This window comes from Gorilla gorilla, chromosome 16 (assembly GCF_029281585.2).
Source record: "Gorilla gorilla gorilla isolate KB3781 chromosome 16, NHGRI_mGorGor1-v2.1_pri, whole genome shotgun sequence".
Lineage (NCBI taxonomy): Eukaryota > Metazoa > Chordata > Mammalia > Primates > Hominidae > Gorilla > Gorilla gorilla.
Genome location: NC_073240.2, coordinates 79,199,486 through 79,226,086, shown reverse-complemented (window position 1 = coordinate 79,226,086; position 26,601 = coordinate 79,199,486). Strand labels below are relative to the sequence as shown.

The window sequence follows — 26,601 nt, the reverse complement described above, 5'->3', positions numbered from 1 at the left end:
TTGTATTTTTAGTAGAGACAGGTTTCACCATGTTAGCCAGGATGGTCTCGATCTCCTGACCTCGTAATCTTGCCCGCCTCAGCTCCTAAAGTGCTGGGATTACAGGCATGAGCCACCGCGCCCAGGCAAAAAAAAATTTTTTTGAGACAGGGTCTCACTGTGTTGCCCAGGCTGGAGTGCAGTGGTGCAATCTCAGCTCACTTACAGCCCCCATCTCCTGGGTTCAAGCGATTCTCCCACCTCAGCCTCCCGAGTAGCTGGGACTCCAGGCGCACACCACCATGCCTGGCTAATTTTTGTATTTTTAGTAGAAACAGGGTTTCACCATGTTGGCCAGGCTGGTCTTGAACCCCTAATGTCAAGTGATCCTCTCGCCTTGGCCTCCCAAAGTGCTGAAATTACAGGTGTTACCCACCATGCCTGGCCTGAATTGGAGGAAATATTAACACCTACTGGCCTACTACAAACCTGGAAGGATAACATGAAATAATGTATGTTGAAGTATACTGTTAAGGGCCATGCCTAGGTTGGACAGATGTTCTTGCTTTGTGTACTGTGGAGGGTGATGCCTATGTTATACCGTCCATGCATGCACACGCAACTACATACTATCTACCTGAATGCAAATGTGTCCACGTACTCACAGGTCCACAGTTCCTAATTCGAATCCTTTGGGGCCAGATGTGTTTCAGAATTCTGGGTTTGCAGATTTTCTTTTCTGTGTTTTTGTTTTTTGTTTGTTTTGTTTTGTTTTGTTTTTTGAGACAGAGTTTAGCTCTGTCACCCAGGCTGAAGTGCAGTGGCACCATCTAAGCTCACTGCCAACTGTGCCTCTTGGGTTCAAGTGATCCTCTCACCTCAGCCTCCCAAATAGCTAGGACCATAGGTGCACACCACCATGGCTGGCTAACTTTTGCATTTTTGGCAGAGACAGGGTTTTGCTATGTTGGCCGGGCTGGTCTTGAACTCCTAACCTCAAGTGATTCACCTGCCTAAGCCTCCCAAAGTGCTGGGATTATAGGCATGAGCCACTGCACCCAGCCTGGTTTGCAGATTTTCAAAACTAATGTGATACTCCATAATTAAACACCTTACTATTATCTCAGAAAAACATGTGAATCTTCATGTGAAATTGTATAATAAAGAAATGGCCTCATGTCAGTTCTGCTCTGGTTTTGCCCCCAATAGGAAGAAATGTTTTGTTTTCAGAATGTTCAGAATTTCAGAAAAGGGGTTGTAGACGTATGTCTTAATGGCTCCGGCGCCTTGAGCATAATGTCCTGTGTGTCTGGCATCATGCCTGGTGCTTCCCACATTTTACTCACTCAGCCCTCTCCATGGCCCTGTGAAATGGAAGGTGTTTTCAGCTTCATGGGAGTGAGTTGTTCAGGACATTCCCCTGCAGACATGGCTGTGAATAGTGACATTAACCAGCAGAGTCAAGCTGGAGAATGTGCCCTTGCTAGGGGACATCCCAGCCATGGGGCCCCTGCCAGTGTACCCTGTGCCCTTGCCATAGTCTGCTCACTCCCATTCCTCCACTTTAACATCTTGTTTAGATCTTTAACATCTAAACAAGACCACATCCCATGAGCCCACTGATTCAAAAGGCTGCTTTTACCCTTTCTAAAATTGGTTTGCCCTTTGTTTGTTTTAGTGGTTTGAATTTTGGCGTTTTCTTGCTCTGTGGATGTGTGTGGCAGCCTTTGTGTGTCTGTGTCTGGGCTTGTGTGTGTGTGTGTGTGTGTGTGAGCTTGGGCTCTGGGATGGAATGCAGTGGGTGTGTCTGCCTGCCTTGTGTCTATGCCTCTGCTCTGTGTGTTCCTCGGTGTGTCTCTCCAGGTGTCTAAGGCCTTGGACACATGAAGAGTGTGCCCCCGCCTGGGCTGTGAGTGATGAAGAGGGTTATCCTGGCCTATGATGGTGACCACATTTGTGCTGATAACATTGTGTGCGCAGACCCCTGGGTGTTGGTGCTATCTGTGTGGCTGTGTGTCTCTGAGTTAGGGTGACCAACTGTCCCAGTTTGCCTGGGACTAAGAAGTGTTCCCAGGACATGGGACTTTTCAGTGGTAAAATGAGAAACTGGGAAAGTTGGTCCCTGTCTTCCCAGGGTAGTCACGCTCTGCTCTGTGGTTCTCTTTGTGTGCACCTCTTCTGTGTGTTCTCGCATATGTCTGCACACTGTGGGTGTGTGTTCTGCATGCATTTCCTCAGAGTGTGTGTCGTGTATCAGCTTTGCATATTGGTCATGTGCCTCTCCTGCGTGTCTCTCTGTAGCCAGCTCCTTGCACGTGTCCTCTATGTTGTGTCTGTGTATGCCTATGTGCATCAGTCTCCACGTGTTTGTCTCTGCATGCTCTGGAATGATCCGAATGTCTCTGTGTATGTCTGTGAATCTCTCTGCCTGTGAGCTTATATCTAAGGGCACATGTGTTCTCTGGAACAGACACTGGGCCTCTCTGCGTGGCCATGTCTGGTTCGTTCTGCTGTGGTCAAGCTGGCCCTTCCCATGGCTCAGCCGCCCTCTCCTCTCCATCCCAGTGCCCAAGGATGCTTCTTTCTGAATCCAGCCCCTCTCTACCCTCACTCCCAGCCCCAGCCAGAACCATTGCAAAAGAGGAGTTCATTCTCCATGTAGTTAGTGCAATGTGGTTGGAAACTCCCGCCTGCCCCTGCTGCTGTATCTCAGTGCTCTGCCTTGCAGGCACACCGTGGCTCCTCCCTGCTTCCCAGCTCTTCCCTCTCAGCACTCTCCATCTTCCATACATTCTTTCTCAGTCTGTCTGCCTTTCCCAGTATCCCTGTCTCTCCCCAGCACCCCTCACTTTTCGCTAATTCTTGAAGACTCCCGTCAGCATCACCTGCTCTGGGAAGCCTTCCCCTCTCGCCCCCTGGCAAAGTGAGCATTTCTGCCTCTGCCCTCCTACAGCCCTAGTGGCTTATCTCCACAGTGGGGTTGTGGGGTGGGGGGGTCATCTCTAGGCCAGGACCCTCCATTTATTGAGCCCCCTCCAGAAGGTGCCAAGCACTGGGCTGCATTGTCATTTAATCTTTACAACCATCCAGTGAGATACTTGTCCTCATGGCTGCTTTTTGGATGAGGGAACTAAAGCTCAGAGAGGTTGAGGCACTGGCCCAAGGCCACACAGCTAGGAGGTAGTGTAGCTGGTTCCAAGGTCCAGACTCCTGGCACCAGGCTACCTCATGACACCCTTTTGTGGGGGTCTGCCTGGTGTGGGGCTCTGCCTGGTGTGGATCTCTGCCTGTCCTCACTGTCCTGTGAGCGTTTTCATGCTGAGAGCAGGTTTGATTTGTCTCCGTGTGCCCAGCCCTCAGCACGGGCCCGGGTACCTAGCAGGCACTCCATAAAGGTTTACTGAATAAATGCCTGCTCTCGAAAATGACAACCTCAGCTTTCATTAGTGTGATTTATACATGTGCTGGGATCTTCTGGGCTGCAAGGCTGGGGAACGGGTGGCTATAATTTATCAGAAAACGTGGCAATTGTTCCAGCTTCTCTTTCAGTGCAAAAGGAGGAAGTAAGTTGATAGCCAACAGCCCTGCACCTGGAAGGGCCTGCGATGGTGGATACCCCGATTCTTGCTAACAGAGCAGGCACATGACTGGGAGGCCCTCCAACCGTCCCCCACGTGGGCTCTCCTATCCACCTGCTGCCTGGAGGTGGCCACAGGAGGGTCAGCTGCCTCTCATCGATCGTCCTGCTCAGGATGCCAAATGGTGCCTTTGAAAGTCCATAAAGAAAGAGACACTCATTCATCCCTGATCAATCACCTCTTGCTGCCCTTTGTGCGGCACGTGCAGGACACAGCACAATGCCGGCTCGTCACGGGTGCTCAATCACCATTTCGGGATTAATGGTTTTTCAGATGGGAGTCACGCCCACCTCCTTCCCCCTCATCCCCAGGCCAGGCATCTCCAGGACAATGCTGCAGTGGCTGGAGAAGCCCCCAGCTCCCTGAGGCCCTCCTTAATCGAGATTGACGGATGTGGGGCGTGTGGTCCATAGAAGCCCAGGGCTCCTGCAGAAGCCAGAGACGACTCCTCCTGGGGATGGATGGGCAGGACAGCTGCCTCAACCTTCCCAGATGTCCAGGGGAACCCATTCTCTCTCCCGATCAATGTGTCAGCTGGGTGAGCCCCAAGAGCCCCACCTGAGGGGCCCCAAGCCTCAGGCCTCCACCAGGCCGGGTTGTCAGGCCAAATGGCCTCAGCTCAGGAAGGCCTTTGAGCTTGAGAGCTGGGGGCAGGGGCTTGCTTCTCCCTCTGCCCCCCAGTGACAAGCTCCGTGCCCCCCTTTTCCTCCTGAGGCTGTCCCAGACTGGGCTGTGAGTGATGAAGAGGGTTCTCTTGGCCTATGATGGTGATTGCATTTGTGCTGATAACTTGAAAATTCATCATCATAATAAGGCCTGCCGGGCCGCTGAATGAGACGGATGGCCTCCCCACATTCCGGCAGCACCGAGCTTCCTGCTGAGCTGCGATCATGTCGTCATCTTCATGGCTCCCCGAGGCCTGCAGGATGTGAATATTTAATTAGCGTCCCTTTCCTGCTCTCTGGGGTGTTTGTAAATATGATTCATGGGCTGTATTGTTACCTCAGCTGAGCAGTCCCTGCCCCCCTCTGCGTGCCAGCATCTCGGGCAGAGACAGCCGCCTGGCAGCTTAATCCCCCAAGTCCCACCCAGTGTGCACATCCAGGATTGCTGTTGGGCCTGGACACGGATCACTTCCCTTCTACAGCACCCAGGGTGGAGATCGAACCACGTTTTCACCTTGCGTTTGGACTGCAGGCCCAGCAGTTACCTAACAGGCCGTTGAGGAAGGCCCCCCAAGACAAGAGGCCTGATTCAGGTCAGTTGTTCACAGGGAGCAGGGAATGACCCCAAGGGAAGGCACGACTTCACCCCACCCTCACTTAGATCAAATACACACAAGCGAACCAATCACTGAGCACCTTCCCACCAGCGCAAACCAGGGACCCGCCTTGGCTCTGAGGGAAAGGCCTGGGGCCAGGGAGCAGGACCTGGGGTCTTGGTCTGGTCGCTGCTGCCAGCATGCTTCCTGACCTTGGGTAGGTCATCGGGCCTCAATTTTAACATCTACACACAGGCCCGGTAACACCTATTCTTTTAGGCTCACAGGGTGATGGGGGTGCTGGGGAAACCACAGAGTTCTATGCACATTTAAGAAATGGAGCTACTCAGGAGGCTGAGGTGGGAGGATTGCCTGAGCCTGGGGATGTCAGGGCTGCAGTGAGCTGTGATTGTGCCCCTGCACTACAGCCTGGGCGACAGGATGACATCTCACAAAACAACAAAAAATAAATAAAGAAAGAAAAAAGAAAAAAGAAATGGAACTCAGAGCTGGGAGGGCTTACATCTCTCATATACAGATGGAGAAACTGAGGCCCCAAGAGGAAAAGGAACTTGCCTAGAAGTACAGTCAGAGCAGGGGCAGACTGTAGGGCTGCTGACTCCCAGCTGGGGGATTTTTCTGCAACAGAGTTTAGAAACAAAACTATTTTATTCTTCCAGCTGTGTTCCTGCATTTGCTTGGTAGTTATTACTATAGGGAATGAAGGGAGGGCACTTCTCCCTAAGACACAGTGCAGGCCGGGAATGTAGTGGGTTCCCCGCGTGGTGCTGCAGCTGTTGGAGGTCGTGTGGTGGGGAACAAAGGCAGTGGGGCTGTCTGGGCACACCCTCGGTCTCAGGGATCTACCGTGGAGGACTGTCGCAAGCTGCTTCTGCACCTCCCTCAGCGCCCCAGCAGGGCTGATCTTGTGGGGCACCCGCACAACGCACACAAACGGCCCTGAGACCACTGCAGGAGCTGGGCCTTCACTGTCCTCACGGGACCCACACCTCTTCGCCCCATCAGCTGCTGCGGCTCTCCAGGGCCATCTCCACAGTGCTCTCCACCCCTGCTCCCTGCACCAGGTCTCCCGGTCTACAGTCTTTTCTGCCTGAAACCCTTCTGCAGTGGCCCCAGCTTCAGAAATGAGTCCTCTCCCTGGCCTCAAAGACCTTTGTGATTTGGGTCCCTCCATCCCACTTTGTCTCATTCCCTCCCTCCCACCCCTCATCCCTATTTGCCCCCCGAAACCACAGGCCCTCGTATACTTCTTTTGCTTTGCACTGCCCTCCCCTCTGTCTGCCTGGCAAAAATTCCCTCTCACAATTCAAAACCCAGCTCACGTCCCCAACTCTGGAAACATCTCTGATGCTCCAGGCCCTCGCCTCTGCCCCCGCCCCCACCCCCTGACATACCATCCTCGGAGTGCTCAGCCTCAGGATTTCTAAACCTGTCTTCCTCCAGTCTGAGAGTAGCACTGAGTCAGAGACCAAGTCCTGCTCCTCTCTGTGCCCAGGGCCTAGCCCAGGGCATGGCACAGAGTGGGCATCAGTGATGTCGATGAATGAGAGGGTTTTCCAGGCAGGTTCTCTGTATGCACAGTCTCAGGTTCACAAGCTTGTTGTCCACACAGCAGCTGGTCTAGGAGCCATACTCTTCCCTCCCTCCCCAGGCCTTTGTCTGCTCTACTCATCCAGGCCAGGAGCCAGGGACCCTGGCAGATGGAGTGGAAGGAATGGGGAGGAGAAGGGCGCGGTGGTGGCTGGAGGCGCCATGCATGTGGAGCCTGGTCCCCCTCCATGCAGCTTCTCGGAGTCAGGTGGGAGGCCCTGGGATCTGAACAGCTTAGCAGGTTCCTTATCCATCCTCTTCCACTGGGGATGGGGCGGGACCCTTTGTCTGAGGCCTTTGATCAGACTCTGTGTCCTACCTTCCCCCAGGTGGAGAAAAGCAAAAATAAGATCCTGGGAAGCAGCTGGCTTTGCCAGGTGTTGAGGGTAGAGTTCCTGCCTTCACCCAAACAGGAAGCTCTTCTGGTCCCAGGTGACCTCATACCCAGCCCGAGGCCTTTGCCTACCTCCTGCCCCTTCCCCATCTCGAAACGCTGTGATTATTGATTCTGCCTTTGGCCTTTTCCTGATGAAGCCTTTGCTCCTACCTGGCGTGGGTGCCTCAGGGATGGGGAGAGTGGGTCTTCAAAGGGTAGTGGGGGCTTCCCTGCCACAGTCATTTTGGGGGGGCACAAATGAAGAACAGCAGTGGTTGGGCTGCCTGTCTTCAGGGATGCCTGGCCCAGCGGTCATTAGAGCCATTCGCCCCCAGCCCATGAAGCGGGTCAGAATCCCTAACTCATTAACGACTGGCCCATCCATCTTGTCTGTCTGCACTGACACAGCCGTCGCCCCTGACAGCAGACACGGCCCTCCTGGAGGCATTACCCTCTGTGTGGGGATGAGGGGTGGGCTTGGCTGATGGGAGAAGGAAACGTCTGTTTGGGAAATGTCCTTATTGTTTCAACCACTTTGAAGCCACAACGTGTGCCTGTGTGAAGGGGAAGTCTGTTGGTGGAATTGTGTGAACAGACCCAGGTTTGATGTGGGCTGCATCACTGCCCTGCCATGTAGCTTTGGGCAAGTCCCTTCCCCTCTCGTGGATCCTCAGCAACCTCCTCTATACAACAGAGAGACCGATCTGTCTCTTGGTCCATTAGAATACAATGGATGGGGACTGCCAGCACTGCCCACTTTCAAGACACCAGGACTCTTAACTGAAAATGGCCGCCTCCCTGCTGCACACACACTGGGCTCGCTTTTAAAAGCAGGCCAGTCTAGCCTGACCTGACAGGTTCACGTCCTAGGCTACAAGTCCCCATGTATGATTTGTGAAGGGCCTTTGGAAGCCAAACTAGGCATTGCCAACTTTCTGGACAGGGACAGAAGAGATCAGTCATTAGGGGGCTGTTTCCTATTGCCCAGTTGCCTGTGGTCTGCCTGGATGGGGTTTTGCTTGCTCTTGGGTAGATGTGGCTGTGGATTGTTGAGCTGTTTGTTGAGTTGATCTGTCCTGGACCTCTTCTCCTCTACCCCACAGCAGTGCTCACCACAGACCTTCTAATGGTCAAATCCACTCCCAAGTAGCAAGTCATGTGGATGCAGAGGAGTTTCTCAGCTCAGTGTCTGGAGAGAGAGTCACAGGTTCCTAGGCTGGACTGGACCTGGGCACCTAGGGGAGACACTCCCCATTATGCATGCACTCTGCCCACACCCCCAGGGATCCCCCAGGCAGCCCAAGCCACTGAAGGCCGGAGTCTCAGTCTGTGAGGAAGCCCCTCCTCAACTGCCTTCTCCTGCTCAATTCTGCCTTTTGGGGACCTCTGGCCTGAACCCAGGGTTCCAATACAGAAATCATCAGAGAGAAACTATGAATGGCCCATGCCTCCCCCTCCCCAAGGTTCCTGCCTCTGGGGCCTCCAGCCTTTCCTGATGGGACACATTTGAGTTCCATCCTCATGCTAGTCTCCCTTTGGGGAATGTTCATGTTAACCAATGTCCCTCTTTTTAAAGACATGCATATATTTTAAAAATTAAAATATTGTATAGAAAAATGGAACAAAGAAATCCACTGTTTGCAGCTTTGTATTTCCTTTCAATTTCCTCCTCCACATCTCTTAAGGGGTGATCACACAGCATATAATTATAAACCGTGTTATTTTGTCTTGGTTTTATAGCCCAAGCCATTTCCAGTCTGATATCTGATATTCATTTTTTTAATGTTTGAAAATAATGCAATGGAATGAGTCAATATCATCAAGTTTTCCATTCACCCCAAAAATACTCTATAAAATTCAAGGCCAAGCAAAATACTAACAAGATTTTTCATATTTGACAGATTGGCTCTAAAATTTATATGAATGAATAAATATACAAGGATAACCAAGACAGTTATGAAAAGGAAGAATAAAGAAGAGGAAATTTTTCCACCAGATATAAAAATTATCCTAAAGCTTTAGTGTTTTAAAACCATGGAAATTGGCACAAGAGTAAAAAAACAGATTGATAGAATAGAATTAAGAGTCCAGGGACATATCACCTGTGCATATATAGAAATGCAGGACATAAAAAAGGGGCACTTCAAATGTAAATCCTTGTGTATAATATTCAAACGTTCCAGAATTAATTAAATACATAAGTCTCCTCCTCCCCTTTCCAGCCAGCTTCAGGTCTTTGGTGTGAACAATCCCATCACATGGATGTATACTAATTTACTCAACACAGTCCCTTTCTATTGGACATTTAGGATTTGCCCACTTTTTTTTTTAACAATATGAGGGGCACTGCAATGAGCATCTGTGTCTCTGAAGCAGTTTTTCTTTGTTTTTGGATTCTTTCCTTAAAGAGCTGTCCTAGGAGTGGAATTGCTGAAGCACAGGGTAGGGTATGCCCACATTGCTTTCCCAAAGAGCTACTGTGGGGTCAGGGAGAAGAGGTCTAGGGTGCATAGTTATTTCATTCATTCATTCATTCATTTCATTTCATCCATCCATTCATTCATTCATTCATTCATTCATTTCTTTCATTCATTCATTCATTTACTGAGCTCCCGTGCTGGGCTGGGTGTCAGGACTGGGGATCCAGGTCAGGCACAGAACATATGATTCACTGAAGGAGAGGCATGGAAACAGGGATCTTCAAAATCAGGAGAGTGAAGTCACCTGGCATGGCAGTGCTCGGAGCAGCACGCTGTGAGTGTCCAGAAAAGGGCTCCCCAGGGCGCTGACATTTAGACTGGGCTGCCTTCTGGAGACGGGTGTGAGAAGGAGCAGAGGCAGATCACAGAGGGCCTCAGATGCCAGGCTGAGAAGTTGGGACTGTGCCCTGTGGCCATGGGGAGCCACAAAAGGTTGATGAGCTGCGGAGTGATGTGTTCACCTGCGTTGTAGGAGGCTCACGGGGGCAACCTCGGTGCAGCTCCTGCCATTGCTGGCCCTGCACTTCACAGCTCTGTTGTGCTGCCAGCCCTGCCTGACCCTCTGAAGCAACAAAGCCTCCTATACCCAGAGGCCTCCCGGTTATCCTTGTATATTTATTCATCCATATAAACTTTAGAGCCAATCCGTCAACCCCTAAAAGTCCAGGAATTAGCAAAAGTCCCGTTTCGCCCTTCTCTTGCCCTCAGGAAACTGTACCTTGTCTCAGAGTCATTGAGGGTGTGTTTAGTTGGATCTGCACCAAATAGGGCGGTGGTGGCTATGGAATTTTATCACATCGGTTCTTGTCCTGCCCCCGCTGCTGATTCCTGAAACGACCTTAGGTGAGTGAGTCCTTGCTTTTTCAGGCCTGAGGTTCCCCACTGTAGAGTAAGGAGTTTGAATCAGCTCATTTGAGAGCGCTGCCAGCCTGTATTTACACAATGCAAATGGAGCCCCAGCCCCTAAGACCAAGCATCAGCTTTTATAGGGGAAACACTGGGCTCAGTCAAGCAGAAACCCCGCCTGACTCCTGTGGCTTTCTGGGACTCCTTCCTGACTGCCTGCCTCCTCTCAGCTGTCTCTGGTTAAGCCTGTTAGATCTGGTTCTGTCTGAAGAGATGCGCACAGGCTGCTTTCCACCCAACACCCATCCCAAGGCCTGTTCCAGGCCCCTGTTGTCCCCCAGGCAGCAGAGGCCTAGCGACAGGCCTCATTCATCTTCCCACTGAGTCCAGAGACAAAGGGCTTAATGTGTGTGCAGATGGGCCTGCCCCTCCATCATCCCTCACAACCAGTGTCCGATAATGTGCCTCCAATGAGTCCCCCGTGGCCACCCTCTGACCAGGGGGTGGCTGGGCAATGACACATGCAAACACAGGGACTGGATGACAAAGCAAGCCTTGAGGGGGCATGGTGGGGGGCGGGGCACGATCACAGCCCCACGGAGAATCCCATAAGTCATTTCTGACGTGGATACATTAGGCCTCTCAAAGAGCACTTGCCCCTGAACACTGAGCTGCCAAATTAATTGACAAGGGACCTTTACAGGCAGCTCCTAGAGAGCAGGAACCCCTGTCCCCAGAGGCCCAGCCCAAGAAGCTGTCGTTTTCTGAGAGGAAAGAATTGTGCCCTGTCTGGCCAGAGCTCAGTACCCTTCTGGGCTGAGTGAGACCCTGGCCACTGCAGAGGGTCGCATGTATGTGTGATCAAGGAAATTGGGTCCCAGAGAGAGCAGCGATGTGCTGTAAGCACACAGCACACAGGTGGTGGAGGTAAGGCTGGAACCCAGGTCTCCTGACTACTCTGCCAAGACCTTTCCCTCCCTCTTGTGGCCGAGCCCCTGAGTGCTGCAGAGGGCTCTGACTGCCTAGTCGTAGGTCCTCCCCACCCTCGTGGCAGGGCTTCTAGGGGTCAGGGGGAGAGTTCTCAGCCCCTGTTCTCCCACAGAGCCTGAGCCTGGCCCTGGTGAAAACACTGATGACCCCCCCACCTTTTTTATTTTTTTAGAAACAGGATCTTGCCTTGTCACCCAGGCTGGAGAGCAGTGGCAAAATCATGGCTCACAGCAGCCTCAAACTCCTGCCTCAGCCTCCCAAGTAGCTGGGACCACAGGTGCATACCACCATGCCTGGCTAATTTTCTTATTTTTTATAGAGACAGGGTCTTGCTATGTTGCCCGGGCTGGTGTTGAACTCCTGACCTCAAGCAATCCTTCTGCCTCAGTCTCCCAAAGTTCTGGGATTACAGGCATGAGCCACTGAGCCAGCCTAAAGCCCCCTTTAAAATGCAGACACAGAGCAGGAAGAGTGGCAGAAAGGATGGAGGGAGTGCCAGCAGCCAGGAAGCCATAGCTGGCCACTCACGGAAAGCCAGAGCACAGTACTAGAGACACAGAAGGCTGTGGATGGGAGTGGGCATCTGGGGACTAGGCTCACATCCCCACTCTGCCCTGGCCCTCTTGGGGATCTTAGGTCAGCCATGTCCTTCCCTGAGACCTTACCTTTCAGCAGAATGAAAGACTCAAAACAGGAAGCAATGATCCTATCACTATTCGCTCCCGTTTATCAAGCACTCTCTGTAAGCCAAGCACTGTGCTAAGTGCTGCTGAGTCCTTGTCTTATTAATCTTCGTAACAGACCCAAGAAGAAATTGTCTTCATTTTACAGGTGAGGCTGGGCACGTGGCTCACACCTGTAACCCTAGCACTTTGGAAAGTCGAGGTGGGAGGATCGCTTTAGGCCAGAAGTCCAAGAACAGCCTGGGCAACACAGTGAGACCCTGTCTCTACAAAATAAATAAAAAATAAAAATTTTAAAAATACAGATAAGAAAACAGAGTTTCAATAGCTAAAGTTACTTTTCTTACAAGTGGCTGAGCCCAGGTTAGAACCCAACCTTGGGGCATGCTCCTGGCTTAGGGACAAGGATAAGAGGGGACCAGAGAACAGACAGAGAATTCCAGAGGCCCAGGTTCAGCCAGAAAGCGCAGGTCAAAGTGGGTCCCGAGTGGGGAGGCCCATTAGCCACCAGGCCCCTTGGCCCCTGGAGAGAGGCACAGCACAGAGGGAAACAGCCCACCTCCCCGCAGGTCTTGCTGAAGACCCTCCATTCCCCTTCTGAATCTCTACCTCCAGCCCCTCCCACAACTGGGTCCCTTTGGCTCCTCCTGTAGGGGTAGCCTCACCCAGGTGGCCTTAATCTGGTAGTCATGGAAATTTCAACAGCCCTGGGCCCGGAGCCCAGCCTGCTCTGCCCTGCTCCCCAGAGCCCCTTTCTAGTTACATGTCCTGGAGCTAGGTCATGGGGCTGGGTCACCTCCCTTCAGCATCTAGAGACCCCGCTAGTCTGTCACCTGAGTGCATCTAATCCTGAGGCTCCCCCTCCTTCCTCTCAGAGTGGCTTTGTCCATCTCCACTCCAGGACCCGACAGGAGGAGCATAGAAAGAGCCCGTGAAGAACCCTGGACTGAGATGGCTGAGGGCTGGGGCCTCGGAGAAGGATTCCCAGGGCATTGGATGGCCACCTGGATTTGGAGATTCACAAAGGAGGGGCATTGTTTGATGGGAGAGGAGGCAGATCATAAGGAGTGTGAGCATTGAGGCCAGAGAGGAGGGCCTCACGCTAGCCCACAGCCCTGAAAAGCCCATGGGATGCTGCCTGGATCTTATAGTTGTGCACAGCAGAAGCCCCCAAGATCTGGTTGCTGAGAGTGGGGAGGTACAGGGCGGAGATCCTGTTGTGGGTTGGGTAGATATCGGAGGGTGAAGGAGTCCAGCATTGGAGCTGTCCTGGTTCGAAGGTTCCTTCAGTCTTCTGCAGTCCTCCCAACCACAGCTCAACAACAGGAGCAGGCTGGTGTTGAGGGGTGGCTGGGGCACCACACTGTGCTGCTGGGGCCCACTCTGCCTGCCCTGCATTTGGCTGTCCAGCTGTGGCTTGTACATCCCCTGGGACTGGAGGCTTATACCTCCAAGGCAGACCCCACCCCTGTGGGATGGTTCAACTTGTGAGAAAGACCCTTTTTCCTATGAGTCCAGGTGCTTCTCTGTGGCCTGGCCCTAGAGCCTGGCCCCGTTCGAGGTCAGAAACTATATGCATTCCCTCGGACCAGCATAGCCTGACTGAGGTCTGCCCAGCAGGCCCAGCACCCACCCCGCCTCCGCCTCCCAGGTCTCTGCAGGCCAAGGATGCTGTTATTTTTTAGCCATTCCATGGAGTATGACCTCCTCATCCCCCCGAAACACTGCCTCTTCTCTAGGACCTCAGCTCGGCAGGATCCCTGTCCTCCTGACTGAGTGCTCAGAGCGGATATTCTGCAGTCTAGGGGCCTCTATTACTTGGTTTCCCGTTCCCCACTGATTTGGCAGGAGCCTGGAATTGAAGTCCGTGGAGGATCTGGGTCAGTTTCTTTACATCTAGAGCTTTGCTCAGAGAATAACTCAGTTCTTCAGGCACAAGACACCCCCAATAGCAGCCACCCCCTACACCAATGTGATGAGTTCCCACAGACACCCCAGCCCACCCAGCACAGGCCCCTCACTGACCTCCCAGCCTCCAACAGGTCCCCTGGTTCCTGGCCTTCTCCCCAGGGCTGCAAAAGGCTCTTTGGAGTGTCCCTATTCCACACCCCTTCTCACCCCTCAAGAAATCATCTCTGAAGGCAAGGGAATGAGAACTTTATTTGCACACCAAAAAAAAAAAAAATTGGCCGAATTTATCAAAACAGTAGATTATTTGCAATCATGGGTGCTTGGAAGCTGTCTTAGCCTGGATTCCCCCTAAAGCAGAGCCTGAGACAAAGACCCCAAGCAGGGAGCTGTCTTAGGAATTCAATCCCAGGGAGAAGGAGTGAGGGGCAGGGGCGGAACAAAGGAAGAAGCAAAAGCCAGATCAAGGATGCACTGCTGAGTTGGCCACCAGCGCTGAAGGGCCTCTGTCAAGCATCTCAGAACTGTCCCTCAGGGGCCAAAGGGGGAAATATTTACTCATCAGCTTCAATCTCCCATGGGTCAAGGCTGTCCCACAGGCAACAATTCTTCTGGGTGAATGTGGAGTGATTCCCAGGGCAGGAAGATAGAGGTGGAGACTGGGGGAGGGGAGATGCTGTCAGCTCACGCTTGGGCAGAGCTGGTTGAAACTTGTGCAGAATGGACCCCAGGGTAGTGGCTGCACTAAGAGAGAAGAGGCTGAGAAGATGTGACGTGATGCACATAAGCTGTCCTATGCAGTAGTCAGCTTCATCGCGTGTGACACAGGCAGCTCACAGCTAATGTGACAAGTCAGTGGGAAGGACACCATGGTCAAGAACAGCTGAAGTGGATCAGAAGGTCAAAACTGGAAGGAGGCTGGGCGTGGTGTCTCACGCCTGTAATCCCAGCACTTTGGGAGGCCGAGGTGGGAGGATCACTTGAGGTCAGGTGTTTGAGACAAGCCCGGGCAACACAGGGAGACCCTATCTCTACAAAAATAAAAATAAAATAAATTAGCCAGGCATGATGGTGCACGCCTGTAGTCTCAGCTACTCAGGAGGCTGAGGTGGGAGGGTCGCTTGAGCCCTGGAGTTTGAGCTGCAGTGACAGTGATCACGCCACTGCACTCCAGTCTGGGTGACAGAGCAAGACTCTGTCTCAAAACAAAAACTGAAGGAGTCCCAGAGCCAATGGACTCACGGGACAGACAGCTAGGGAAACTGAGGTCCAGAGAGGGTTCAGGCAGAGGCAGGCTAGAGAGTCTCCCTTTCAGAGCCAGGGATGGTTCCTGAGGCAATCTGGGTGACTTGCCAGCTTCATGCCTGGCACACACTTAATGATCAAAAATAGGAATGATATCAACAGTGACAATAACAGTAATGGCTCCGTGTTCTGGCTGCTAAGCCCCTCGGCCTCCAGGGGCACTTTGGGCGTAACTGCACAGCAAGGTCTCCACATGCTTTCATTCTTCTGCTATTAATTTTAGTGCAATGGCAGTCAAGGAGTAAAAGCAGTGCTTTCACCTGGATATGTCAGCTCTGGCACCAGGATGCACTGGAGACTCACATCTAATGGGGGGCCTGGACCTCAGCTCCCTCTCTGAGTTAAGGGCGGTGTGTGGAAGGAGCTTTGTGGTAAGGCTGTTCTAAAGCTACCTTTGGCTTCTTGAATCCCCTTTGTCCTTCAGAAGTGCATTCGATACAGGAGTCCTGGGACTTTCCCAAGCGTTCCAGCTTGGGGCCAGCACCTGTTCACCCTGGCAAGAGACCCTGGGCTTAAGCTGTGGCAGGAAGGGATTTCCAGGTTCTGTTGGAAACCTCACGGCAGTGAGTTCTCTTCCTAGAGTTCCTTTTGCCCCCTTGCCTCCCAAGTGCAGGCCCCTCTGGGTCAGCACTTCCCTGCAGTCCTGCCTTTCCCACCCGGCTCTCAATCCTTTGACCCCCCCCCCCCCCCACCCCACGACCAATTTTGTAAATAAAAATCCCTATATTTTCAGCTCTTTCACGGTCCCTTATTCCAACCTTGCTGTCACCACAGCTGGCTCTCTGTAGAGGACAGCAGTTCCTGGCAGCCTCTGGAGGGGACACTGCAGGTGTGCACACCTGGATTGAGAGTGACACCCCCAGCAACATAACAGAACCACTCAAGGGGATGCTGGAGCTGGTACATACCAGCTTACCAGAGCAGATTGTACATATTGGTCAGCAACTTCCTGTCCGTGGCTTGAAATAGCCCATGGGGCATGGTGGCGGGTGCCTGTAATCCCAGCTACTCAGGAGGCAGGAGAATCACTTGAACCCAGGAGGCAGAGGTTGCAGTGAGTCAAGAAAGCTCCACTGCACTCCAGCCTGGGCCTGGGCAACAGAGTGAGACTCCATTTCAAAAATAAAAGAAATAGCCCATGGGAGCTGTATTTACACTATGGAAATCAGCAAATGCTATAAGCCAGGTTTAGGGTTTTTCTCTGAAGAGCCTGTTGTTAAACACTTACCAGCACACCATGAACCCCTGATTCTCCTCCTTCTGCCCCTCTGAGACTCTCACCATCCAGGCAGACCCCTGGCTGTGTTTGAATGTGTCCCCCAAAGTTCATGTGTTGGAAACTTAATCCCCAAAGTGACAGTGTTAGAGGTGGAACCTTTAAGAGCTGATTAGGCCGTGAGAACGCCACCCTCATGAATGGATTCATGCTGTTATAGTGGGAGTGGGTTCCTTATAAAAGGACAAGTTCAGCCCCTCTTGCACTCTCTCTCTCTCTCTCTCTCTCTCTCTCTCTGTCTCTCCTCGCCTTCCCCCATCACCCTGTCTCTCCCTCTCCCTTCCTTGCCCTTCTGCCTTCTGCCATGGAATGACACAGTAAGAAGGGCCTTACAAGACACCAGTACCTTGATCTTGGACTTCCCAGCCTTCAGAACTGTGAGAAAAGAAATTTCTTTTCTTTCTAAATTCCCCAGTCTTGGCCAGGCACGGTGGCTCAGGCTTGTAATCCCAGCACTTTGGGAGGCCAAGGTGGGCAGATCATCTGAGGTCAGGAGTTCAAGACCAGCCTGGCCAACATGGTGAAACCCCATCTCTACTAAAAATACAAAAACTAGCTGGGTATGATGGCCCACACCTGTAATTCCAGCTACTGGGGAAGCTGAGGCAGGAGAATCGCTTGAACCCGGGAGGCGGAGGTTGCGGTGAGCTGAGATCATACCACTGCACTCCAGCCTAGGAGAGAGAATAATAATAAATAATAATAATAATAAATTACCCAGTCTCAGGTATTCTGTTATAGCAGCACAAAACAGACTAAGACCCCACCTCCTTTTCCTTCGTCATCATGCTCACCTACCAATCCCTTCTATCTCATTCATTGCAGACAGTGACACTAGCTCACAGCTTCCATACCCAATTCCTGCCACCCTTCAGAGGCTTACAGCCTCCTCCTGGCAGGCCCACCACCCTGGCCTCCTTGGCTCACCCTCCTACACTCTCAAGTGCTTTGGCAGCCATCTTTTTTGGCCTGACTTTGCTGCCTCCTATGTGAATAGGTAAATGCCAACGATGTCCAGAAAGTGATGGCATGATCCCCAACTACAGCAGAATTTCATACACAGCTGGGCTTCACGGTCCCTGTCCCCTCTCCACACATAGGACCTGATTCCCTTCGGTTGCACTTTGGGTCCCCGAGAGGTATGACTCAGTCCCCCAGTGTGGGGTGAGTCTACTCCTGGTTCCTGCCCAGTTTTGAAGGATGTGGGCACAGCGGAGGGACTCAGGCCCTGGATTGGCCCATCCGGTCTCTGGGCCATGCCCACAGCCTGCTCAGAGCAGAGAGTCAGGCTGCATGAGGACTCAAGGGGTCTGAGTTCTGCTCCCTACTCCACCACAGCTTTACCAGGTGCTCTGGATTAACCACGTGCTCTCCCTGTGCCAACTTTTCTATGAAATGGGGATACATAATTCCTACACCTCTTATGTAGGGAGAATCAGAGGAGCTAGGGCTTTTCCGCTGGAAAGTCGATCTTGGTTGAAGATGGCTTAGAGTCCTGGTGAGAAAGAGTCACTGTGAGCTCCTTGAGGGCAGGGATTTCATCTAACTCCTTTGAGTATCCCCAGCCTGGCCCCATAAAGGTCCAGTTGGTGGATGCTGGCAGAATAGCCAAGGACTGAAGGTGACCACCAACTGCTGGTCAGCGGCTGGTGAAGAGAATTGAAACCCCACCCTGAACAGTTGCTGGGTGCAAAGAACTTAGTCCCCCAGGCCATGCTCGCAGGATGCAGCCCCTCAGTCAGGTATGTGCAGAGGATGGGAGGCCTCAGCTTCTTCTGGGCAGGATGCTCTCTCCCTGGCTTCTTCCTTCTGCTGTAACTCCCTTGGGGATCTCACTTCCAGAACCTACAACTGTGGTCTGGGAAAGACACTTTTGAAAACCACTAGGGATTGAGACCATGGTGTTAAGAATTTTGTTTTCAAGATGAGGAAGTTGAGGTCTAAGATGCCTTTACGAGGGGTCCCATAATGATTCAAGAGCAGGAATTCACTGCCTCCGGAGTCTGGAGGAGCCCAGGAGGGCAGGTACTTGCTACTCCATCAGCGGCGCCAGCCAAGTGGGCATGCGTAGGCAGTGACTGCCATCCTCTGGCCAGCCGTGGTAAAGCCCCTGGCTAGTGGCTCCACTGTGGTGGTCTGTGTTCCCGACTGGGGACTGTCAAGGACCCTGATTGCAGGGTAGGAAGCCAGTTCCAGGAGGTTCCCTGATTCAGTATCCATGGACCAGCTGAAGAAAGGAGTGATGTGTCCCTGTGGGTTTGGATTTGAACCCAGACTCCCGCCTCTGGCCCCATAATTGTCCTGCCCTCACCCTCTCCATACCCCTTTCTTTCCTGTGAGCTCCTGTTTCCCCGCTTTCCCTCCCTAATACTGTGGAATTATGAACAAAAAAATCAGCTACACCCAATTCAGCATGGGTTTCCATCCTTACTCTGCCTTGCTGGCTGAATGACCCTGCAGAAGCCACTTCGCCTTTCTCAGGGTCAGTTTCCTTCTCTGTGTGAAACAGGGTGACTCCCTCCTCCGTAGCACTAGCGATAGTTATTTCTCAGGGCGTGGCCCAGTCCATACATCCACCATCGCAGCTCTCCCAGTGTTTGAAACCAAAATTAAAATTTGAAGACATTAGTGTCTCCAAAGTGGAATGTGTATACCCCAGACAGTGAGCAAGACCGTCTGGAGTATAGGAAGAAAATATTAGATCTTCTGATATTTCTTTTTATCTTGTCCCTCTTCTATTTTTATATTTGTTTTACAATGTACATAAATATTACAGTAGTATAAATACATATATATTCATAAATAATGTACACATAGGAGAATGCATGGTGATAATTTTTTATTTTTAATTAATTAATTTATTTTTTTTTGTGAGAGAGGGTCTTGCTCTGTCACCCAGGCTGGAGTGCAGTGGCACCATCTCAGCTCACTGCAGCCTCTGCCTCCAGGCTTAATAGATCCTCCTACCTTAGCCTGCTGAGTGGCTGGGACCACAGGCATGTGCCACCACACCTAGCTAACCTTTTTTACATTTTTGCAGGGAGGGGTTTCATCATGTTGCCCAGGCTAGTCTCAGACTTATGAGCTCAAGTGATCCACTTGCTTCGGCCTCCCAAAGTGCTGGCATTACAGGCATGAGCCACCGTGCCCAGCCAGTAATAAATTTTTAATAATAGGTATATGTGGTCACTGCTTTAGAAAAGAGGAGGCATAACTTTCTAGAAGTTTCCTTGTGAGGAAATGCTCAGAGTGGCTGATTGCTGGGTGAAGTCTGGAAGTTGCCCTGGCTATAAGCTTCAGAGACGTAAATACCCTTAGCCATCTGGCAAGCTAGTGAGGAAAAGAGACCTGGGGGCTTTCAGGGCCTTCCCTAACAGTGGGCTGTATGTTTGAGACATCCCAGAATGGCAATTGTAAGAGTAATCCTAGCTGGCATTTATTGAGTGTTTTCCTTGTGCCAGGCACTGTTCTAAGCATTTTACATATTTTAACTCTATTAATCCTCATATCAGCCCTAAAAGGAAAGTTCTAGTATTATCCCCATTTTAGTGATATCCCAGTGGGGTTACATAATTTACCAGAGCCTTGGGTGGAGCAGCCAAGATTGAGCCCAGGCATTGTGCTCTAGAGGCCAAGTTGTTTAACCCCTTTGTGCCAAAACTGGAAACAAAAAGCGCCTGGGGCCTGTCTGGTGGGGCATGGAGGAGAGAAGGAGGTGCTGCTTGATGAAAGCGGGGAAGCTTGTGGGGCAGAGTGAGGGTAGCATCTGTAGAAGGAGAGGGGCACCACATGAGACACTGTGGCCCGCAGGAGGGGAGGGAAGAGGGGGACCAGGAAGAAGGAGAGTCGGGTGTCAGCTGTGGGGGCCAGAGAGGAAACCTGGGATAAACATCAGAAAGGGCAGGTGGGGTCCCTAACATCAGACTCTGCCAGCTGGGGTTCTGAGGAGAGCCTTGAGAGCTCTACACAGGGCAGATGTGGCCCGTGGACCTCCCTCTCCTTCTCCCTGTGCTGAGCAGAGAGCAGGACTTTTGCCTGCACCCCGCTCCAGACCTGCTGATTCATGTCTTTCCCGGGAAGTCAAGTAAGCCTTCCCGGAACTGGGGCGGAGGCAGCTCTTCCTCCCAAGGAGGTAGTGAGCTCCCTGTCCTTGGAGGTATTCAAACAGAGGCTGGATGATCCCATGGTGGGGTTGTATAGAGGGAGAGAGGTATGAGATAGATCTGTGAGGTTCTTCTTCGTTCAGAAATGCTTGGACCTGTGACTCTGAGTGGAGAGGAGAAGTATAGGGGTAAGTCCTGGGACACTGTGGCCTAGTATCATTCTTCCCGCTTGAGCATCTCTGTGGGTCTGCTCTATGCAGGGCTAGTTGGAAAGGCAGTGAATGACTCTCAGGGAACAATTATGTCCCTGTGGGGCTGCAGCCTTAGAGGGGGCCTCCCAACCTTGGCCTCTTTATGAATTGTAGAGCTTTTCAGGGCAGCCCTTACATCTTGGAGCTACTTCATCATTAGCCTGGATGTTTACCTGTCTTATTCTAAAATCTTTTCATTTCCTCCTGACCTGGAAGACCAGAACTCTTATTAAAGATGTTTAAATGGCATATACAGTGGCAAGTCTCTCCAGACTTGCTTTACAATGGGCATTCCGCGGATCTGTGAACTTTGATAGGAAAATAATTATATCTTTATTTCCCTTAAACTCTAACTGGAATTTACTATCTTCTTTAATTATAAATGTATGCAATAAATCTAGGAGTATTAGTAGTACCTGTGACTTTGTCACCAATACAAATCACAAATATTTTCGTATCACATTGCAGCTGTTGCAAGTAATTCTAAATATTGTTTATGCTCACTGCTACTTTAAAATTACAGAACAGGCTGGGAGCCATGGCTCATGCCTGTAATCCCAGTACTTTGGGAGACTGAAGTGGGCAGATCACCTGAGCCCAGGAGTTTGAGACTAGCCTGGGCAACATGGCAAAACCTTTTCTCTACCAAAAAAAAAAAAAAAAAAAAATTACAAAAATTAGCCAGGCATGGTGGCACATGCCTGTAGTCCCAGCTACTTGGAAGGCTGAAGCGGGAGGATCACTTAAGCCTGGAAGATTGAGGCTGCAGTGAGCAGTGATTGCACCACTGCACTCCAGCCTGGGTGACAGAGTGAGACCCTGTCTCAAAAATAAAATAACATAAGATATTAGACATGCTGCATTAATAAAGCACATATACTACTGTTTCACAAATATTTTGATAACTACTTTGATATAATTGGTTTCCTTTGTAATCCTATGTGGCTTGTTCTTATGTACTTGAAAACATTATTCTGCCCCACCTGGCTGTTCTGTGATCTCATGACCTTTGAGTGGGAACTCAGACTCAGGAGGGCTGCTGCCAGCACTGTCCCAAATGACTTCGGTGGTTTTTACAGCACTCTGGAGAGAATCTGAGAGGATTCCGTGGCAGGAATTTGGGGATTATCTGGGTGATGCATCAGTGATTACAATTTTGTTTTTACCAGTTTTGCTAAGCAGCAGCAATAGCAGAGGTGATTAAGAAAAATGAAAGAAAAAAATGCAAAAAGAGAATAGGCATAGACGGTGGTAGCTGCTTTCTTGATGTTGATACTGAGGGCCAAGCTTTCCACCACCCCCTTGTAGTTGCAGAAAGCCTCAGATGTAATGGTAGTGTTACGGGATCTTTGGACGGGTGTGGGAGGTACTGATTTTCTTCCCGGGAGTGCCTTTGCCTGAGTTCTTGTCCTGTGTCCAGGAATAATGAGGTACTCGAAGAACTTACTGAGTGTTAAGCAGCTCAGAGAAGACCCGCAGTGGGTAGCTCCTCTGAGCAAGTCATCCCATGGAGTGTTCAGCTCTCAGCAGACAGGAGGCCTGGAGAGGGTAGCTCTCCTCTGCCCACTGGTTATCCTGCCACCTGCTGCTGTCAGCAGAAAGAAGACCCAACCCTGGAGAAGGGAGCTGCTCTCAGCAAAGAGAAGACCTCACCCTGTAGAGGGAGGCTGCTCTCAGCAGAGAGAAGACCCAACCCTGGAAAGGGGGACTGCTCTAGGGGATCCTGGCGGGGGGGCTCCTGGAGAAGGAGGCTATTCTGAGGGATCCTCTCCTCAGGTCATTTGGAAGTCTCTACAGGAGGAGGGGGGCCTCCTCTCCACAGGTCCTTTGAAAGTCTCTGCAGGTCTCTGCAGCTCTGGCAGAGAGGGTAGCTCCTTTCTACAGCTACTCTTCCCGCTGTCTCTCCGTCCTCTCCTGCAGTTTGGCTGAGCCCAGGGCTTTTATGGACCTCAGAAGGGAGGAAGTGTGTGCTGACTGGCCCATGGGCAGCCATGGGCGAGCCTGGAGGAGGCACCACAAGCTCCCACTCAGGTCTGTGGAACTGGCAGCCTGGTCCCCAGTCTTCAGTCCCTCCCTGACCTGAAGGTGGGGCCTTACTGGAGACCTACCCCCTTCTGCCCAGGAATCGATCTGCCTCCTACTGTCATTCATGGCCCCTGGGGCTTGGCCCCAAGCCCTGCTCCAAGATCAGAGCAGGGGCGGCAGCAGAGAGAGGCCAGGCAGCAGGAACAGACACCCGCTAGTGACAGGGTGTGGTGGGGTCCTTTCTGGGGTCCACAAGGGTGCAGGCTGCAGAGACCCTCTGGGTCCTGCACCTAGGAGGGCAGATCTTGCCTGCTCCCAGCCCCCTCCAAGAGCACCGGGAGGCTCGGATCCACAGCCACTGTTTGGGCAGTTGTAGCCCTGCCCAGGAGGGTGGGGACCCTGCCTGCTCCGTAAAGCAGGAGGCCTGGATTTGCAGCTGCTGTTTGGGCAGCTGCAGCAGCACCTGGGGAGCTCTCCCCAACTCAGAAGGGGGAGGCATCCACCAGCATGCAGCCTCAGCTGTGCCTCCCTGCCGCAGCCCAGTGATGGCAGCAGCTACTGCAACAATAGTGTAAACATTGGCCAGTCGCGGTGGCTCACGCCTGTAATCCCAGCACTTTGGGAGGCCAAGGTGGGTGGATCACGAGGTCAGGAGATCGAGACCATCCTGGCTAACACAGTGAAACCCCGTCTCTACTAAAAAAAACACAAAAGAAAATTAGCCGGGCGTGGTCGCGGGCACCTGCAGTCCCAGCTACTCAGGAGGCTGAGGCAGGAGAATGGCGTGAACCCAGGAGGCGGACCTTGCAGTGAGCCAGGATCGCGTCACTGCACTCCAGCCTGGGCGACAGAGAGAGACTGTCTCAAAAAAAAAAAAAAGTGTAAACATTTTGAACTGTATGCATTATTATATCAAGGAGTAGCATATCTTGCATGAATGCTCTCTTTTGTGTCTAGGTATTCTAAACACTCAACGTGAAAATGAAGTGCATGTAGCAAAAACCTTTTATTATATGAAACTTTACAACACTTGTGAAAAAAATTAAATTTGGTTTGTGCACAGTGTAACCTTTCTCCAGATATTGTCCAAAATTACACACGCACAAACCGTTCACCCTAATTAGGCGTTGGCCTCAACCTCAACATCTGGGACTGTTATCTATTAAACTGCTGCCAGAATCTTACATCCAGTTACCTCCACTTTCTACAACATATTCTCTAATAATGCTATAGAAACCAATTTCTACTCCATACAGATGTTTTTTTGCAACAGCAATTAAAATTTTTTCTTCCAAAAAACCCCATTGTTCTGAGACAGGATTCACTGGTTTCATCAGATGCCTGAGACGTCCACAGTGTAAAAAAGGCCAATTATTCTAGCTTTATAGTCCCAATGCTAAGGTCATGCCAATGATCCCATATGTCTGGCCCTCTGAGGGAATGTGGTGAAAGCAGGTACTTAATACATCCTTTTTGAATGAATGGTTTGGAGTTCTTGTCATAATTATAGAATTATAAAGCTGGAAAGTCTTTAGAAAGTCTTTATTACAATGATTTTCAAAGTGTTTGGCCATGACTCATAGCAAGAAATGGATTTTCATTTGTGACCCAGTAACCACATGGGTGAAACAGTTTTTATAAAACATGATGTAACTTTACTATGTATGATGCACTCTTATATCTTCTATTCTACTTCTTAATGTATTCCATTTCTCTTTTTTGAGATGATTAGTTGAATTTTTATCCAAAACAACTGGCTTCAATTGAAAATTATTAGTAGCAGATTTGGGAGCAAGTAAACAGAAATGGAAAGCCTTAGTATTTGGCTTAATTATTCTAAAAGCACACTGATCACATTTATGCTTTTTTAATTTTAAATTTTAATTAAATTTTAAGTTAAAAGGCATAAATGTGATCAGTGTGCTTTTAGAATAATTTGAAGGTGGGGTATTTAAAGTTAATGTGTAGAAAAGAAAAAAAACCTTACATAACCCCAGATCACACAAATTAAAATTCACTTAGTCATACAGTTGTGAGCACTTTTGACAGCCAAAGTTTCACCCTTCTTAAAGTAGGAGTCTTTCAAAAATACTTCTTCATATTCAAAAGCTAAAAGTTAGAGTGAAGATGGCCCAATTATCTCGGTGTGGGAGAGATTACATAATAATCTATTTCCAAAACCCACAAAAACCCGTAAATGTCACCAACAAAAACAAAGCAGCAGATTGGCCAAAACTAAGGCAACTGGTTATACAGGAAGGCAGCAGGTCACTCATTTAACGGCTAAAAGCCATTGCTTTGTAGTACTAATGTTAATTCCTTTCCACACTTCAGGAACCCACATCCCAGCCATTGCAGGGTCAGTTTCTGTGTATTTAGCTCTGTGGAATGTGCCCGAACACCAGTCAGCACTTAAGTCAATCTAAGTTTGAAAATCAGCTCACTGGCTTCATGATATAATTTGTACATTCTTCCTTAGCTTCAGGGGCACATGCCTGACCCTGGTCCAATAGATCCAGAATGGTTACAAGGATATCTTGACTTATAGGAGATGCCACATAAGAATTTTGACGATTCAGTCTTGAAGTCTGCTCACTTTGACCCAAACTTTTTAAGCCAGTGACATGCAGAGGGTCCACTGGGGCTGGATGAAATTTCTATGGACAGAGATGTCACAGAGCTGGGAAGGAGAGAAATAGCTCTCCAGTCAATGTGACTGAGAAAAATTAGTCATATCACTCTGAAACATGTGAACTTGAGGGTTAAGGATGCTGGCATGCAGGGAAGTCATGTGTGCAGCAGAAGAGCTGCAGGATGTCTTCTCTTTTGTGTTAATGTGAGATTACTGAGGACGAGAGAATAGGTCCTGGGAGATGTGGGTGTATTTGCCAATTTCTGACCACACATAGCCTCCTCAAAAAGCCCCCAAAGATGGCCAGGTGCAGTGGCTCATGCCTGTAATCCCAGCAACTTGGGAGGCAGAGGTGGGTGGAGCACCTGAGGTCAGGAGTTTGAGGCCAGCCTGGCCAACATGGTGAAACCCCGTCTCTACTAAAAAAAAAATACAAAAAAAAATTAGCCGGGTGTGGTGGCGGGTGCCTGTAGTCCCAGCTACTGGGGAGGCTGAGGCAGGAGAATCACTTGAACCCAGGAGGCAGAAGTTGTAGTGAGCCGAGATTGCGCCACTGCACTCCAGCCTGGGTGACACAGCAAGACTCAGTCTCAAAAGAAAAAAAAGCCCCCAAAGATGAACTTCACCTAGTTGTAAGTGGTCTAATAGTCCTCCGTCTCAATATATATATATATATATTTGAACTTCAAAACTAGTTTTTTCGAAAAATATTTTTTAGAGCCGGGGTCTCTCTCTGTCACCCAAGCTACAGTGCAGTGGCCCAATCATAGCTCACTGCAGCCTCAAACTCCTGGGCTCAAGTGTTCCTCACTTCTGCCTCCTGAGCAGCTGGGTCTACACGTGCACACCACTGCGTCTGTAACTTTAAAACTTTTTGTAGAGATTGGGTCTCGCCACGTTGCCCATACTGGTCTTGAAATCACGGCCAGAAGCAATCCTCCCCCCTTGGCCTCCCAAAATGCTGGGATTACAGGAGTGAGCCACCACATCTGAGCCACAGGGCGGCCTCCATAATGGCGCATGAGCCTCTTCCCATCTTTTTTTGTTGTTGTTATTCGAGACAGTCTCACTCTGTTGCCCAGGCTGGAGTGCAGTGGTGTGATCTGTGCTCACTGCAACTTCTGCCTCCCGGGTTCAAGCGATTCTCCTACCTCAGCCTCCCAAGTAGCTGGGATTACGGGCACATGCCACCACACCCGGCTAATTTTGTTTTTGTTTCTGTTTTTTTTTTTTTTTT

The 26,601-nt window shown here is 50.6% G+C and overlaps 1 long non-coding RNA gene across 1 annotated transcript; it reads right to left on the bottom strand.

Moving 5' to 3' along the window:
- Nucleotides 1–4,319: 4,319 nt before the first annotated feature.
- LOC134757276 (uncharacterized) lies at nucleotides 4,320–11,976 on the bottom strand. Its single transcript, XR_010131044.1, has 3 exons — nucleotides 11,847–11,976; nucleotides 10,064–10,227; nucleotides 4,320–4,536 (listed from the first exon to the last, which is right to left on the bottom strand). It is a non-coding gene; the product is annotated as an uncharacterized lncRNA (long non-coding RNA).
- Between the last annotated feature and the right edge of the window lie 14,625 nt (nucleotides 11,977–26,601).